Source organism: Pinus tabuliformis, chromosome Q, assembly GCF_031772625.1.
Source record: "Pinus tabuliformis cultivar Carrire ecotype Pingquan chromosome Q, CPIR1, whole genome shotgun sequence".
In the NCBI taxonomy this organism is placed as follows: domain Eukaryota; kingdom Viridiplantae; phylum Streptophyta; class Pinopsida; order Pinales; family Pinaceae; genus Pinus; species Pinus tabuliformis.
In genome coordinates this window covers 1,195,768,432-1,195,780,593 of record NC_142296.1, presented here as the reverse complement: position 1 = coordinate 1,195,780,593, position 12,162 = coordinate 1,195,768,432, and the positions used below count along the sequence as shown (strand labels likewise).

Genomic DNA, 12,162 nt, shown 5'->3' with positions numbered 1-12,162 from the left:
AGCATATGGAAATGATAGTAAATCTCTCAAAGATCAAGGCTCTTTTGCTCAAAGGAAAAGGTTCCACCTCCCCAGGAACATTAGTGGCCCTTATAGATCTCTCAACCTCCACCTATATTTCAACATCTCTACTCCATGGCAGGCTTTACAATCTCTTCGCATCCTTTCTATTATCTTGACTTTGTTAGTTTGGTTTAGTTATTTGTCTCTACCTGATTATATGGACATGATGTTTATAGTGTAGAATTGTGTACTCAATATGTTTTCTTTTGGAATTGGACTCTATGTTTCCAATAGTGGTCTAGTTTCTCTAGTTGCAGACCACAACAAAACAATGCTTTATGTATGGTTTCTTTATTTATTAATAGAATTTTAGCTTATAAAAAAAATATCTAGTACAAGGTATTTTCCTTGTAGTTCCTTTGAATTGTGTTGTATGAATGAGCACACATATGAAAAAAATTATGAAAGTGAAACAAAATTAAGACTAGGACCTATGCCAATTCACATTTCCAAATAGGAGTCTCCTCTACATTATCAATATTTTTTTGAAAAGGCAATTTCCAATTCATTTCAACAATGTTTCCAAACAATTTTGTTTCAAATATATCTCAATTTTCATCAATAAAATGTATATTATCTGGACTTGGAAATTTTGATTGCTATGAAGCTAAAGGCCTTTTCCTAGGGGTTGTATTCTAGGCACATCTGCACATATAATTTCATATAGATTATTTTCATGAAAACCCTTTTTGTGTGTTTTAAATAAAAATATGCTTTCAATTTCAATAATTTCATGAAATATCTATATTGTTTCTATAAATCCAATGTAAGAATATTTATCCATTGAAAAACCCACTAAAACCTATGGATGGAAAGTGGTAGATATTTCATGATCCATATGGGACGAGGCAACATATCATGCTTGGGGATTGGGAAGCCTCATTGACCAACATTCATTGATCATTAATATCCTACATTTTTTAACCTTATATTATAACTAACATTCTTCCTTTTCAACACTTAGATATTTTCACATATGTGGGTTTTGGAAGACATTTTTACCTAGTTTCTTCTCACATAGTTCACAAACTAAAACTCTAACACTTAATCATTTTTGTATATGTCGGTTTTAGGCTCTCTTTTTCCCAAAATCATCTTGCACCTACTTCTCACATTCATCATTTTTCTCCTACATTTTTATATTCCACAAATTACACTTCATTTCTCATACTTACCCATTTTTTCTCCCATTCAGGTTAATGGAAGCCTTCTTTTTACTAACCTGCATGATTCTCTACCACAAATATCTATACATAATCATTCCCGTAATTGATTTATCCTTTTGCATGTGGATATGGGAATCCTTTCTTAACAGTATCCTACATTCATTATATTCCTACCATCTTTTTCAATATATATTAAATTATGAATGCATATTTTGCATGGTTGAAGGTCCCTCTTTCTATCACACAAAAAGTGATCACCTAGCTAAAGTCATTAGGTGGATCAAAATATAGCATGTTAGTATGGGTTTGGTAAAGTGAAACCCACTTTCACCTAAGGAAATAGCCTTAGCTAATTTTCCCAAGTTGTTTTCATTAATTAACTCATTTACATGAGAACAACCCATAAATTCATTAATTTTATGTTATTCTCATAATTTTACCTGCTTGGGTGAAAATAACTTAATATATTTTCATGCATATTATATGTTTCCATAGAAATAATTTAATAAATCATTTATTTCTTAATTATTTCTCAATCTTTTAAACACTCTCATGGAAATAATTTATTAAACCAATATTTATGAAGTATTTCCAACCTATTTTATTGATTAAAATGGAAATAATCTAATAAATTATGTATTTATGCACTGCTAAAAAATGGCTAATTAGTTACTAAAAATGACTAAAATTTGCATATAAACGACCATTTTTCATTCTGTAACCAATAGTGCCTAATTTACAGTATCTTAAGACGCGACCAGCTTTTAGTCGTATTTAGCTTAGTCATTAATTGGTTGTCTCAATTTTATCATCTATTAGTATATTTAGTCATTAATTTGGTCATTAATTTAGTCATTGATTGCCACAATTAACGACCAAATAAACAACAAAATATACTACTACATGATCACCCAAGAAAACCAATTATCGACCAAAGAAATATGACCAAAATGTTGGTCATTTTATAAGATACTATAAATTAGCTACTAATAGTCATATATATGCAAATTTTAGTCATCTTTTGAAACCAATTAATGACCAAAGAAATATGACTAAATTTTGGTCATGTTATAAGATAGTATAAATTAGCTACTCATAGTTGTATATATGTGAAATTTAGTCATCATTTGTAATCAAAAATTTATAATTTAGAGTAGTCATTTATCTTTTTTTGGTACTTTCATATTTTCATTATGTAAATGACTGATTTAGTAGTTCATATTCATTTCACTTGAATTCATTAATAGTTATTATAAACCACTAATATAGTTATTGTATATTCATTTTATGTGTGTTCATCATTAATCAATATAAACTACTAATTTAATAGTTTTATATTGATTTTATGTGTTCATTATTAATCAGCATAAATTAATTGGTATGATTTTGTGACTAAATTAAAAATGTCACACAATGTGCATGTTCATCTAATATGAAAACACAAAGTTACATATGTTAATTACAATACTAAATAATATCAAGTAGAATTATAAATAATTTCAACCACATATATTATATTATATAAAATGTCAATTATTAAAATATGAGTTTCCAACTTAATATTGGTTGGAATACAATTTACACATGAAATATTGTTTCATCACTTCAAAACATTATCATTGTGTTGCCTAGGCATTGTAGGTGAATTCACCAACTCTAAAGACTTGATCATCAGTCTGTATGTGTGCGTCCTATGTGAGATATTGACTTTAAGGGTATCACTAGTCTAGTTCTCTTTTGTTTCTCTTTCTACATTGGACACTCTAGTGTTATTGTTCTCCTCTTTCTTCAATTTTGTCTTCTCACCATCCATACTGAATTCCTTTTCTAAAAATGAAAAATGATACAATTCAAGGTATAAGACATGAAATACAATAAACACTAGAATATAAGCTAAAGTAGACTATAAAGGATTTATACGACAAATACCTCAACATCAACAATGTTAATGCTATTTTTCCCCATAAAAGAAAGAAACTTGGAGTTTTCTTCAGTTGGGCGATAGTGGCCACTATGTGGCCAGATGACCTGTATAAACAAAGTAAATAAAACATAACCATAGAAAATAACACCTTAGGAACTTAGTATTCAACGTTCAGGAAAAGTTTAGGCACAACCATGCCAACTAAGTTACATGTTAAAAAATTCAAGTTGTAAATAACGTGCGAAAACAAATGGAAAGAAAAATAAAATATATAATAAATAATGTATGACAACTGGCTGGAAAATTGCATCATAAAAGAAAAAAATTCTTCTTCTATGGTTACCCACACATGTTCCATATATTGGCTCCTCCAAAAAATTCATTGTAAAGGATTACCAAAATTGGACATCTCTGTTTGAATGGATTTTCCCAACTACCAGTTTGCCAATTGTCCTATTGAAAGTGGATTTGTTGTGTCATCCATCTCTTTCCAGTATTAATATTAGCAGTATTTTCACTAAGATCTAATAGTTTTTTTTTCAGTTATTTGAGATGAATTGTTTTTTATTTTACTACTATTAGAAGTTGATACTCAACAGCTCAAAAAAAATTCCATGAAAAAACATGTTTTGCGATAAATAGGATTATATCACTAAAAGCAATGTAATGCTCTCTATGTCCACACAATCATTTCGAGTGGTATAAGTCGGGTCGGGTATGAAGAGTTAAAACACCCAAGGTAATACATGGAATGAAATTCCACATAAGATTCAAGAAGAATGGAGCTTAAAGAGATATGAGAATGTGTATAATGATCTACTGTTGAATAATTCCCAAGAAAAATAAATCCCAACTTGAATCCTCCATGTTAATGATGACTCTTACCAATAACATTATATGTTGTTAGACATCTTATGTAATTCCAAGTAAAATTGAAGGCATAATATATTGAAAGAAATCAATGACATAAGCAGAAATATATTTGTAAAATTCAAAATAGTTCATGAAAGACAAGATTCCAGATAGGGAATCTTCATCTCCATAAACATATTCATTCCCTTGAACATCCAGTTTCTTCATGATCCAAACACACTTTACAAGAAAATGAGAAAAATAAAAGCATAAATATGGTATTGCTAGGATTTGTCAAAATTTACAAGAAAAATATCATAGAATACCCATTAGCATCAAGACTTCATGATCCAAGCCAAAAAAACAATAAATGATAAAAGAAACATTAATACTCTATGTGCAAATGCAACAAGTGACTAGAATGTACAAGGCTAGAATAGGTAAAATACAATATCATAGCATAAGACCAAAACCAAGCCTTGTCAATCAAAGATAACGCACTAGAAGACATAGAACAACAACCCAAAGCATTCTTGACAGAGGAGACTAAGGAGATAGGAAGTTCAAGCACATAATTATACTTTCAAGGGAAGAATTTAAGTGATCCCATTCCCCATAATATCTTTATAACAACATTGCATGCTACTATTTATATACTCTAAATACATGTTATAATAAACATCACAAACAGTAAATAGAAAAAAGGAAATGAAAAGAAAAATTAGATGTCCTTTAAAACTTCTTACCTGTTCATCCTCTTCAAAATCTGCAAAAGAAGCTCCCACAGATTTTGACTTGCACTTAGCATGGACAATAGGAACCAACTTAGACTAGTATATACATTCAGTGCTCCCACTAGGATCCTGTATATACACTACTCCTTTATACATCCATCCATTTTTTTCATTGCAATAGAAATAATCAAAGATTTCTGCACATAGAACACAAACACTATGTTTGTCATCAGTAGGCACTACCACTTCCTCACTATATTTTTAATCCAAAGTTGTTTCCATAGGGAAAATATTAGAAACAACATCAGATGTTGACACCTTTGTTCCACTGAGCCATTCCTTGGCACTCAAAAACCATTTTCGATACACTAATTGTGGTGCTTTTACTTACAACTCTTATATACAATTTGATTTCGAGACACATGCCAATCCATGTTATTGTTGTGCTCTTCTTGAAACTTGAAGCATAAACCGCATGTTGTGCACTATCCTGGAAAATGCTGATACAATGCAGTAACAAAAAATTCATGACAAACTTTTAGTATATCTAAATTGAATTGAGTTCCAATGATATCTTGAGCAGTGGTCAGTACTTCAACTCAAATAGACTTTGGAGGTGTTGCATTCAAAGATGGGGTTGGAAACAATGATGTCGTAATAGAAATGACAGGTATATTTGCATTTTTATCTAAGGGTTGATTTGGTACTGTAGCCAAAGAAATAGGTATATATGGATTAGAAGAAGAGGTGGATACAGTTTCTGCACATATTACACCCTGTTCCATTAGTGACCATAAAAGAGATGATGCATTGCCTATTGAAGATGGTAACGTGGTGTTTGAAGTTGTCAACTGTGATGTATGTGATGTTGATGCTACCAATAATAAAGTTGGTAGTGGGCGAAGAGATAGAGGAGGTTTTACTCATAAAACCTGGGAAGACAAGTTATTGGGCAATACAAGAAGTAAAGTAGGCCTTGATGCTAAAGCCTGAATTAGGATTCATCATGTTACTACTCACAAAAAATCCCATTGTTTGGGATGATCCATAAATTAACTGTGTTTTTTGTGGAGGTTGGGATTGCGTCAATGCCTGAGATGAAGTAATCTATTTAAATAGAGTAAGAAGCATTGGTTGTACTTCCTAAGTTATTGGTAACTACTATGGAATTTGGTTACCTTGTGAAAGGATGTGTGGTAATTGATTCAACAACTCTGGAGTAGCTTAGGAATGTGACACTTGTTTTAATTGTGGTATCTATTCAGGAATTTGTTGAACAGACTGCGATTGAAGTGGATATTGTTGAAAGGACTATGAAGAATGACCTTAGGAATGGAGAAAAGGAAGTTGAACTTGTGATTGACCAGCCTTCATGAAATTAGTCTGATGTTGATGATTTAGTGGTTGAAATTGTTGATATTGAAGGGCTAGTGCAAATGGAGGTAGAGGTGACAACATTTGCATATAAGGTCATACATATTGTGCGATAGGAGACAGAGAAGAAAGTCTCTATGTTTTTTTCCTTTGTGAGAAATCAATGTTGCTCGATGATGGTGTCATAGGTGACACGAATTCAAATCTTGGTGGATTAGAGCCAAGGGAAGATCCAGAATTTTCCCGAGATTTTGGTACCATTCCTAATGGAATTTATGTACCTATTGAACTAGATTCAATCACTAAAACCACACGGTGACCAACAAAATGAGTTAAATTGAATGAATATACCAAGCCATAACTTGAATTGTTGTGGCCAGGAATAGAAACTTGAAGTGTTTTCAGCCTTGATTGTGAAGTTGGGCTATGATTTAGATGTTTTAGGTGAGGAGGCTAACACATTACAGGTCAATGTCCTAATGCACCTTGACTAGCTTTCAGCAAAGCCAATGTATCAGTGGAAGAATCTTTGATATTTGAAGACACAATACCTGATTTCTTTGTTGTCTCAGTGGTAGTATCTCTAGTATTTCAAGACACAATACCTGATTGTAGAAGAGAAGATGGCTACTAATATTCAAACTCCTACATTAAGAAAAATATCATTCTTTCATACATCCTTCATCTTTACATTCTAAGGAAATCACTAAAAAGGCGAGAAGGAATTTAAAAGAAAATGGGGAATAATTTGTCATCAAACTAATTAAATCAAAAAAGATAGCAAGGAGAAAAGAAGGATACCCTTCTATAAGGTTGCATCTTTGTCTCACTCATAGTAATTATATACTCTATCGATATGAGCCAAGGGTCCATGGATCTGCCAATCATTGTCAGGAAGAGCAGGTTCCAGACCCATTCTTTTCTCTCTTTCTAACCCTGACTACTTATTTAGGTCACCAGGAAAATAATCATCTTTCCTTGCATTATCACTTCCTCTAACATGATTCAACAATATTGGGGTCATACCCTCCCACAATTATTCTTCTTTGTCTGAATTTCGCTAGTCTCTAGACACCATTCTACTGTTTATTATATCAATTTCCTGAGGTTGTACATGTGAAAGTAGTCCACGTGGAGATCTTTGGCCCCTATAATTTCCATAGGCATCAATTAGAGCACCATGCATTGGCTTATTAGGGAATCAATGGTCCAATAGTGGCATCAATGGTCCAATAGTGGCATCAATGGCCCAATTGTTAAATTCTTAATTTTTTGCACATTTTCCAAGAGCATGGAACTAACCAAATAGTAAGGACAATATACAATTTTCATGAAAATAGATACTATGAAACTCTTCATAGAAAAGCAGAGTGTTGGACTATGACAATGAACCTACCCTAGATTATAAACAAATTCATATGCAGAAAATATAATATTATCAATAGTCAATAATCATGTAGAATAGCTAAATTCAAAGTGTGTTAACCCCTAAAGTTTTCCCCTTGCAAATTTATAGGGTTAAAGACTAGCACATATCATTCAGTTGGAGGTCCAAAAATAAATATGGATACAAGCGGAAGATTGGTTCACAGGATGAGTAGCCTCAGGCTTGATTCAATCATGATTGAGACACATTTTAGCATAGTTTGAAGAGAGTTTCTATTCTTAGCAAGTTCCCTACTTTCTAAAAGAGGGAGTTCCAGGGATGATACAACAAAAAATTTTACAAAAATCATTGGGGAAATTATAAGTGAATATAAATCATACTAGAAACATTAAAAGCTCATCCACACAAAGAAACATGACACATACTCCCAAGGATCATCCGCAAGGAGAAGAACATCCTTCTCCTTGTCAACAAATATAAGTTTTCAGCCTGATATTGGGTCATCCGGATGGTCTTCTAGACCAAATATATGGTCAAGCTCAACACGTGGATATGGATAGCCCCAAAAATGTGTTACATCCACGGGCCTCCCAACAGAACCTAGCTTGTATACCTAACAACACACCAAACCATGTTTATTATTCAACTAAAAAAATGAAAATTTTTAGGTAAAGTGAAAAGTGGGAGAATCGATAGTTGACCTTAGTGAATGTTCTCATAGATAAATTCATCTTCATAAAATTTGGTGGAGGCTGTGAAAACCCACTTTTATCTAAACCTCCAGACACACCCATGTTTGAATTCATAGAGAACCCATAGATAGGAGAGCAAGGAAGCATATTCAGTAAGTCCGTAACAGGAAATGAATTGGCTACATAAGAACAATTGCCCACATTCCTTGCACTAGAAAATGTGTTAGGAATAGCCAAAGTTGGGTTATCTATATTAACACCAAAAATAAGATTTCTCTAGGAATCAGAGTAAACTCCTTCCTTTTCTATAGGACAATCTCGTAAAGGAAATTAAGGCAGTGGTGTTGATTGGGCTGGAAAATTAGTCTGACTTTTAGGTTCAGTTTGGGAAAAGATACGATGACTACTAGTAGGAAGAGAGGCTTCAGTCTGACTAGATAGAAGACAAGAAATCTGATTAGTTCACATTATTTTGGAACAAAATCGTGGATCAACAACTTGTTGATCCTAAGTAACACAAGACCAAGTTTCAGTTAGTTGTTGCATAACATATTGACTTGGTCGGGGCACACTTAAATAGGTAGAAGCTCCCTCTGAAGTCAATGAGTCTAAGATGCTTTGTAAAGGAGATGAAATAGATGAAGTCTTAGGTGAGGCAATGGTAACACTAGTATTTGTAAATACTGGTTGTGAGGTCATAGTAGAAATATCACTTAATGAGACCGAGATTGAGATTATGAGAGTTGCGTGAATAAACTGAAGACATTTGGAACTTGAAATTCCTATTGCTTGTTTTTTTGAATCTGAAAAGATGTTTGTTTCTGTTCATTAATCGCATTTTGTAACTATTGATGCACTTTTTATTGTTGTAATGTCTACTACTATAATTTTTGTTGCAAAAGATGATTTTTTAGTTAATGTTTCTTAACAACTTATCACTGAAGTTGATGTTGTTGTTGTTGCTCAATAATATTCCTTTGTAATTGTATCTGAGGCTTGCACTAAAGTAGTTCATACTATACAGGCTACTATTGCTGCTAAAATTTTATTTGTTTAGATTGATTAAGATTCCCTGTCTGTTGCAAGACAGTTGTAGGCATTCCATGGTATGCAGTGGAATGGATCCCTGATAAAGAAGGTTCAAATATTTGCTGCATCTGCATCCATTGATCCATACTTATTGTTTTAAAATTCAAGGTCTAAAGGCCTTGCTCCCCATTATCCCCCTCTTTGACATGAATGGCCTCCTGAAACTTCTATCATCACTACTGGAAATCAATCAAAACCAATGCGTAGAGAACACTAGAAAACACGATGCATCTTTCAAAATAATCCATTGAACAGATGTCAGAAACTCACGTAAGCATGTTTAAATTTAACTAATAAAAAATCACAATGAGCAATGATACAAAATTCATACCTTGCATAAAAATGCATTTTAATTGAATTGAACATGCCAGAATCAAGTTGAGAAACACCAAACAATGGGAAAAAAACAATAGTACACACAAAGGAGCAATTTTCTCAAAAAAAATCACAGAAACACAGAGAAATCCAAATCTAGATAAAACAAGCCATTACAGATGGTTAGAATACTTGTGATACTTAAACCAGAAAAGACATTACAGATAGAACATATATGAATGAAAACCAATAAATTACTGTTTTAGGCACAATATTTACAAAGATCACAGTTAAATTGATAAAGAACATAATCAGCAAATATTCTTGGTGAATTAAACCAAATATGCATCAAGAGCCACCATATTTGTGAAAGAGTAAGCAATTGGATATTTAGCAAAAGGTGCGAGGGAACCAAAATGATATTATCAAGATGTTATTGATTTACAAATTGGTGTAAAATATCAATTGATACTACTCAAGAAATCTATAATTATTCTCCATCTAAAAGAATAAAAAATCGAACCAAAGGAAATATGCCAAAGTTATATGAACTGCAACACTGATAATTGTTGCAGACCTATGCAATTAAATATATTTTCACAATGAATGTACATAAATATATGTCCCATGTATGATCTGAATGCACTGGTTCTAGAGCCAGTCACTTATGATGATGGTGATCTACTTGAGGCGTCATCTGTCACACTAACAAAAAGCACTTGAGGAGGGAGTAGAGGAGTGGCAGTTTTGTTCATGGTTACATCAATGTTGAATGTTTGAGGATGACAGGACGGAATTCCCCATTCTATCATTTTTTCAAGCAACAGGGATCTGACACTAAGTAAATATTTAAAACACAAAGACCTTCTCAACACTAAAGTGTAACTAAATTTTCATAAAGCACTTTTTGTCTAAGAATAAACCCTATCCAAATATATTATTCACCATTCACAACTTGTGAGCACTGTAAAGGTATATTTTCTAAGCAGAGAGGACTGGAGACTATGTGAGAATAATTCAAAGTGAAATTTCAATTTGTGACTCAGGAAATCAATTGTAAGAATGATTTGTAGAGATGAATCAAAATGGTGTATGAAAATTTCGCTTATTTTTCTAACTTCCTCTTATTCAATCTTCCATTTCATAATGGATTATTACTGTTGCATTCTATTGCATCCATGAAACTCAAAACTATGGGAGAGTAATGCAACCACTATCCTCCTTAAAGACTTGTCACTGCAAAAACCTTAAAAGAAAAAGGTCAAGAACGAAGGTGCCATTTATGCATTATATTAGCATATTTTATGATCAGTAAGGGCTGAGGATTTTTTAAGAAGAATTTTGAAATAGATTTTTTCTACGAAAATAGGTTGTGAGAGGAATTTGTGATGATCAAGTGGAAATTGTGTATGCATACTTCACCACTTTTGTATCTTCCCTGTATTCAATCTTCCATTTTCTTAATGGATTCTTATCATTTAGCTGGAGTTTCTTCCATGAAAGAGACCTTACAAAGTTCCATAAATTACCAATCAGAACTCAGAAGGTTCATGAATGTAGTGTAGTTTGTACATAAATGTTTAGAAAGGCTCCTACACTCTAGTTTTACAAGTTGGACACATGGTCGAGGGCTATAGAATAAGTGCAAAGAAAGAAAATGTTACTGCATATAGAAGGGAGCAATAATAGGCACATATGGCCAAGGAAAGGGCTAGAAGAATAGGTGGAGCTCCATTACCCCGTTCATCAAAGACAAATATTATAGGATAGGCAAGGAAAAGGAAAAACATTGGTCAATAGAAAAATGCTTGATATGGGAGGGGGTGAGATGAAGTGGATAGAAAATTGGAAATTTCCTGTGGCATCCCTTTTAGTGTGATTTAATATTTTTATTGGCATGACACCGTAAGGGTAATTAATGGAAATTATAGACTACAAGGTTACAAGAAGCCTGGTCTCAAGAAGCCTAAAATCACATTACTTCTAAAAAGAGGGCCTTGGTGGAGAGGTTTTTAGAACCTATTCAATCCTCTTGGGAGAAATAATTCAAGACTTACCATTGTTTTATGGGTGAACAAACACCACACACAATCCATTGGTGAACATCATCACTTCACCTAGCATTTCCATGTTTCTTTCAGTTGAAGAATGTCCTATGGAGGAGGAAAACACAAATTTTACTCCCTATTCTCTCACTAATGTAGTAGAGAAAGTCAGGACTCTAATCACCATTCAAGTCATCAATGAAAATGCACTAGTTTGAATAGCCATGAATTTGGTTGTGGAAACTAGATATAGTCACTTCTTTTTTACTCCATGCAAAAGCCGTTTGTTGAACTTGGTATTGGAGAAGATGAATAATGACACTCCATGGACAGAGGATATCATAGCATAGTGCATGAAGGTTAATCAAGTTCCTCACAAACCACATGTATTAAGTGATTTCCAACAATAATCCAAGTTAGACCTATTGAAAGTAGCTACAACACAGTGTGCCTCTAACTTCATCATGAAGAGGTATCTTTTTTGGTGCAAAATATGTCTTATATTTACAAAAATATTTACA

General features: G+C 32.8%; 1 pseudogene; it reads right to left on the bottom strand.

The window, feature by feature from the left end:
- Positions 1-7,888: 7,888 nt before the first annotated feature.
- On the bottom strand, positions 7,889-9,629 carry LOC149224014 (auxin response factor 6-like; annotated as a pseudogene).
- Positions 9,630-12,162: the final 2,533 nt, after the last annotated feature.